This window comes from Cryptomeria japonica, chromosome 1, assembly GCF_030272615.1.
Source record: "Cryptomeria japonica chromosome 1, Sugi_1.0, whole genome shotgun sequence".
NCBI classification, from domain to species: Eukaryota; Viridiplantae; Streptophyta; class Pinopsida; order Cupressales; family Cupressaceae; genus Cryptomeria; species Cryptomeria japonica.
In genome coordinates, this window is record NC_081405.1 from 540,558,327 (window position 1) to 540,565,519 (window position 7,193).

The window sequence follows — 7,193 nt, forward strand, 5'->3', positions numbered from 1 at the left end:
GCAACTTTTTTCAAAATTTTCAAGGATGAAAGTTATGATGATTTTAAAGCTAATCTGAAAAAATTGAGTGATTTTACGATCTGTAGATAGGCCAAATTAAATTTGCAATCTCAAAATTGAACCCTACCAAGATTGTTGAAAAATGCAAATTTTGAATTTTGAAAAAGAGAGGGAAACTGAAATTTTGAATTTTATGATTTTAGAGGGAATGCTGAAAGAAATGCAGGCTTTGAAATTTAAAAGTTGACTCAATTTCATGCAAAATTCAAATTTGAAAGCGGAAATCAAAGTTGTTGCAATTAAACACTTAATTTCAAAAGTCACAAACTACAAAAATTTGAATAAAGCACTGAAATTTCGAATGAATGCCAACACACTTTTCAGATTTAGGACTGTAAGAAACACAATTTTGATACGAATTTCAATTTCAATGATTTTTGAATGATTAGAAGCCTCAATCCAAGCAATTGCTAGACCAACTTTGACTTTAATTTTGAAAGTGTTAGAATTGATAAAATCAGCCAAAATTCTGGATTTTAGCAGAAAAATACAGTAAGATCTAGCCCCCGAAATTTCGAAAAAAATGTCGAGGACGATGGCGCTCGGGGTGCACACGGTCCTTGCAACTTTTTTCCAAATTTTCAGGGATGAGAGATATTGTGATTTTGTTGCGGAATCCAAAATTACAGTCGATTTGGAGGTGTTTTGATCAGTGAAATTATCAGTCAAAGGCTGAATCAAGAGGGTTTTAAAAATTAGGGTTTTGACATTTAACCACTTAATTTTCAGAATTAAAGCACAAATATGAATTGACAATTTGCAATAGAAGGGTAGATCTAAAACAAGCATTAACAATTAAACATTCCACAAGTTTAATTACTAAAAAGAAAATTTTAGGGTTTTTATGCAATTAGCCTCTAAAATTTGCAAAAGATCAAACATGGAAATGTAATTAAGGAAGCAAATTTTTCAGATCTAACCATGAATAATCAGAATTAGGATGTTCACGTTGGGTTCACCAAAATGTAAAGCGGAAAAATCGAACCCTAGTTGTTCTCCCTCCCTAAGGAGAGAGGAGGTCACTAGGATTGACGGTTTTCACTTAGGAGGGACTTTACATTCAAAAGAGGGGTTGAAACCCACAAGATCCAATCCCACACAATGCAAGAATGGATTCTAAATGAGTTTCAAGGGTTGAGACATCAAGGATACCCTCTTTTGTAAAGAATGCAGATAGAAAGATTGAACTAGGAGTACATGTAAAGTAAGAAAGATTCGCTTATAAACAGAGATAGGGATACAGGATGAAGCTGCGGACCTGGAATTAGCATTAAAATGTCGAGACAATGCTGTTCTGCAAATTTGAGTGAAAGTTGACGGGATGATGGCGCCCGGCGTGCACACGGTCCTCCGAAAAATCTGCGAAACGAAGGGGGACCTGTTCGTCTCTGCACAAGGATTCTAGATCTTCAATTACAGCCGCGTACGTGCAACGTACACACAAAAAAGAGAGGACGATTGGGGGGTTAGGGATCAGGGGTTTGCCTTTAGGTCAAACCCCAATTTTGGAATTAACCAAGAAATGAGAATGCTGTAAATGTAAATGTTTGTAATGTAAACAAGTACTGATACCTTGTTGTAAGAATGTTTGTATTCTTACATGCGAAGGCGTAATGTATGTTATGTGTTATGTGTCGTAAGTGATCTCCTCTTCAATGGTTGAATCCTTGTCTTGAATGCAACACCTAGCCTTGAATGGAGACTTAGAATGCTCAATTGCTTGAAGGAATACTTGAATGCTTGAATGTTTGAATGTTTGAATATCGCTTCCGCATCTTGCTCTTACTTATTTCCTTCCTCCCTTTCTAGGAGAGGAAAATTAGTTTATATACTTGTCAATTAGGGTTGAGAGACTGATTTTCCCGACCTTAGGCCGACCAGGAAACATTATTTCCCGAATTGCAAACTTAAAGACCCAATGCCCAAAAGAGACCAGGCCCAAAATAGGGCCAGGGACCAGGGCACTGGGCGCCCTAGTCCAGAAGGACCAGGGCACTGGGCACCATGGTCCCACCTCCCGGGGCAGCAAGGTGCAAGGAGGGATCAGGCCAAGGTGCAGAAAAATGCAATTTTTGGTGTCACAAGCAGGTTTCGGGGTCTCCATTCAGGTTCAACATTGCGCCGCCATCGTGAAGACCCAAATGCAGTCGAAATTGCAAGTGTCGCAATTTTAGGACGCTACACATGGTACGCAGGGTACCATGGGGCCCCTGCCCTTGCCGCTCCTGCAAACCCATAGGCCTTGGGCCCCACACCTCCGGTCTTCGGCCCCCTGCCGACCTCCCTACATCCTCCAGCCGCTGGCAGTGGTTCCCCAGCCCCCATCGGTCCTCTGGTTTCCCGGTCCTCGCCGGTCCTCTGGCTCCCTGGCCTCCCGTCACCGCGCTCAGCCCGGATCTGCCCGCTTGCACCGCCATGCTCAGCCCCGGCCTCCCCGCCGCCTGCATCTCTCGCCGGTGGCCTCCCTGCGGCCGCCGCTTCCTGGCCCCCGCACTCAGCCCCGGCCTGCTCCGCTCGACCCCCAGCTGTCGGCCTCCGCCCGACCCTTGTGCCCGCCGGCCCAGCCCCGCTCCGCTGGTGGTTGTCCCTGGCTCAACCACCCGGCCACCACTGAATCTCCTCCCGACCACCAGAGCTCTGCCCGGCCTCCGTCGAAGCACCACCCGACCACCACCCACTGGCCACCGGACCACCAAAGAGCCACCAGACCTCCCTTTTGGCCTTTTTCAGTTGGGGTTTGGTTTTTTGGCTCTATCTTGGACATACGGAGTCATTTTTTCAAAAATGAATAGGCGTCAGAAAGCTGGTTCTAAGCCCAACCTCATAGTGTTGGTAATTTTTTCCAATTTTGTTGTTTGACTATTTTTTTTCTAGTCAAAGTGAGGTCTAGTTTTTGCACTCCGGGAGCCAAAGAATGAGCATTCGACCTCCGTTTTTTGAAAACTTTATATTTTCGGAAAGCATGTGTTGTGTACTTTCCAGCCATCAAGTTTTATTTCCAGATTATGCTCCATGCATATTTTATTCAATTTTTTGCTTTTCAGCACTCTAGTGGATATCATGGTTGTTTCAGGTCCTAGGATCTCTTCTTTGAGTAGGATCTCTCTATTTTGGTTCACGTTTCTATTTCCAGTCTTCTTATCATTGTAGCTTGTATTTATGCAAATACACTGAGATAAAGTGCCATCATGCATTGTTTACTTAGAATCTTGCATATCTTGTGTCTTGTTGTACATGCACTATTGGTCAAGTGCCATGAGGGGGTTGATGCTTGCCTATTGTTTGTCATCTTCCTTTGTCCAGTGAGTGTTCCTTCCACAACATTCGCCTCATGATGTGTGTCAAAGAGTGTTCCTTCCACGACACCATGTACTTGTCTCAACACCTTTGATGTTCTTGGTTCTTCGTCATGTAGTTTATTTTGGCTATCCTTTTCAGTGTTCATGTCCCTCTCCCACTTCCGCATTATGGGGAGGTTTATCCTGTTGGTTCTACCCATGGTTCGATTGATCAACTCTTCAGGCTTTGGTTTCTCATGCCATCTGTATCTTCGATTTCAGTGTTTGCCTTGTTTGCCATCTGATTCGAGTAGTGTCATTTGAGGGAACTCATGCAGATTGCAGTCTTCTCTACCTGGTCATGTTCTAGTTCAGTGGAGGTTCTTCAGATCAACATTTATTCTTCGACAGAGTTTGCAGGTTTTTCATGCTTCAGTGGTATTCTTTTCCATCTCTTTTTGGATTAGAGTTTTGTTCCCACGTGGTTTTCTCTATTTCTCTAGTTCATAGAGATTTCATTGTATTTGGGTACCTGATCAGGCCTTGTTGTTGGGACCCATCTTTATTGCTTTCAGTAGTTGTTCTAGGTTTTAGCTTCTCCATAAGTCTAGCTTAAGGGGGGTGTTAGAGTATTCGGGTATTTACTTGATTAATTAAACATTATTTGTTTAATTATTTAAGTTCCCTTTATCTCTTTTACACTTAAGCTAACTTTAGGTGCATATAATTGATTATTTTAATTAATTATTATGTGCAAACCTAGGTTTTCCCTTTTAGGGTTTCTTGACCTATTAAAGGTTGAGTTCTTTCTTTTCATTGTATGAAGAAGGATTATTATTGAGCTCTCATCTTTTGGAGCATATTTTTCCTGTGTATTCTTTCCTTCTGTGATTTGCTTCATTGCTTCTCCTTGTAACAGGTTTTTCAGCTTGCAGAGATTATTTGGGCTCCTGTGGTGCTGTATTTTCTCAACTCTTTTACTAAGCCCACAGTCGTGGGCATACCACACCTCCCTCTCTCATTCTATGATTTCAATACTGCAAGATACATATTGATGCACCCTGTCACTTGCGCTTTGTAGATTATCATATGTGTGTGTGTGTATGTGTGTGTGTGTGTGTGTGTGTGTGTGTGTGTGTGTGTGTGTGTGTGCACGTATATATATGAATTTCAAATTCATATATATGGATATGTTATTTTGAGTAACATCGTTGTGGGGCCTTGAGGACTCTTGTTAGATTTTATATGTTCTCTTTATATTTTATTATCATGTTACTCCTGCATATGTATGGTTTAAATCTTTTATAAAAAATAATTATTCACATTTTTGTTGTTTCTTTTGTTTATGTCATCTCAGCCTCATAGTAGGGGCGTTACGTACAAATATGCAAATCAAAATAGATGGCACTATAAACTCGAATGTTGCTCCAAAAAAGAATGGCATGACTCCCAAAATCAAGTGTCATTCCAGATACTGTGCAAGCATTTCAAAGGATGAAATATGGTGCACAACCAAGAAAGAATGGTGTAAGAATAAAAAGTTATGGTATGACAAAATAACAGATAAATCCACTAATAAAGGAGGTGCAAGCCCCAGATGAAATTATTTGTAGCATAATGGGAAGCATATGATATGAATCTTCATCAATAGTTCATATATTCCTTGAAGTCTATCAAAGATATAAGAGTGGTATATTTCATCATTGGCTATTTGATTCCAAGTTTACATTGAATTTACCAGTAGTATACTATATTAACATTGTTGGATGTAATTAAGTACTTCTAAATAATACACCATTGGTCATTAAGGTGATGACATGGTATGTGGCCATAAAAGTGGTTGATTTTTATCATGTGAAGATGTACTATTTTATTAGTCTTTTAAGTAGTTCTTATTTAAAAATTTAAGAGATAAGGCCATGCAATAAAGAGACAAAGCCTTTCTGAATCTTAGTCATTTCTCTCCATCCAATAGTCTGCACATCTCCTTGACATTGATAAAAGTACTTTGGTCTAAAGATTGTGTTATTAGTTTATCCAATGTGGTAGTAGGGACCTACCAAGTGATGAAAGGTTTTCAAATTGTTGATCATTTGATTAAATGAATTTTATATTTGTTTAATTGTCATTTATCCAACTATTAATTAAATCCACATGTAATTAATCCTTTCCCCTATTTTCAACTATTAATTAAATTAATATTTAATTAATTCACCGCGACCCTCTTCTCCTATTAATTAAATAAATTATTCAATTTATTTGATTTAATTCACTTAACCAAATTCAGACCATCTCTCTCACATATAAATAAATAAATATTTATTTAAACCTCAAAAATCCCATCTTTCACATTTAAATTAATAAACATTTATTTAAATCCCTTTTATCCTCCACCCTACAAATGCAAGTTGCACCACTATTTTAAATAAATAACTTATTTATTTAAAATCCTATTTATCCTCACCCACTTGAAACCTTTAATGGCTTCCCTTAAAGTCTTCAAGCCTTTAATGACTTCCTTCTAGAGTCTTCTCAAACCTTTAATGGTTTCCTTTAAAGTCTTCAAGCCTTTAATGGCTTCCTTTTAGAGTCTTCTCAAACCTTTAATGGTTTCCCTTAAAGTCTTTAAGCCTTTAATGACTTCCTTCTAGAGTCTTCTTAAACCTTTAATGGTTTCCCTCAAAGTTTTCAAGCATTTAATGCTTTATCCTCCTTTTTCTCATTTAAATAAATTAATATTTATTTAAATAAAATAATATTTATTTAAATAAAATTCAAAATTCACATTCACATTTAAATAAATTAGTAATTATTAAAATATCTATCCAAATGCAAGTTGCACTATTTAATTGAAATAAATGATTAACTGAAAATCCCAAAATTCCTCCCACTTGCATTCTCCTACGAAATCGACTTGCACACTAATCATTCTTCTAGAATCTCCTAATCCTTCTTAATTAACCAAATCTTATCCTAATCATTGTCACATTCCTAAATAAAAGGAAGTCACTTCTCAAAAAGCTCCAAAGTCTTCAATAACCATTAAAGGCTTTATGTCTTCAAATGGTTAATCCCTAAAGTCTTCCAAACCATTAAAGACTCTTACATAACCATTAATGGTTAACTAACCTTTGACCTTTGGTTAGAGACTTTCCTCTAACTTAACCATCCTTTTAAAACTCATGGGTCTCTTCAAAGCATTTATTGCTTCGACTAAGGTAACCATTTAATCCTCGCACATTCATTTAAATCCCTTGGATAAAATGAGTATCCATTAACCTAACCCTAACCCAACCCCTTAGGGTAACCATCATGTCCCCTCAAGCATTTAATTCTCCTTATCTGTCCTCTCAAGCCTCCTCATGGTGACACTTGTCAACATGGGATTGTGTTGAAAGTCTCACATGGATTGAGTATCCTTCAATCCTAGCCCTTGTTAATATTACTCAATCTTAACTATCCAATTCCCCATTTCTTCTATAAATAGATCTCATTTCTTTCATTATCATCATCCAAGCTTTCATGCATCTAGATTATAGTTCATTTCATCAAGCTTTTGCCTCTCTTTGTTAGTCATCATTTCAAACATTTAGAAGCATGTTAGTATAGCATTTTATCATGTTAGCATAGCTTGTTTAACTTTCATTATCATAGCACAATCTCCATCATAACTAGATTTCATTATCATATCATAGATCTTAGTTGCATTTGCATATAGATTTTTTATCATCTCATCCCTCATTCTTGGATTTGTCATTCCAAGAGTCAATTGCTCAATGATCTGAGAGCAATCATGACTCAAGGAATCCTATGAGATAGAGAACAATAGAACGGTTTTGAGATGATATTGGTTTA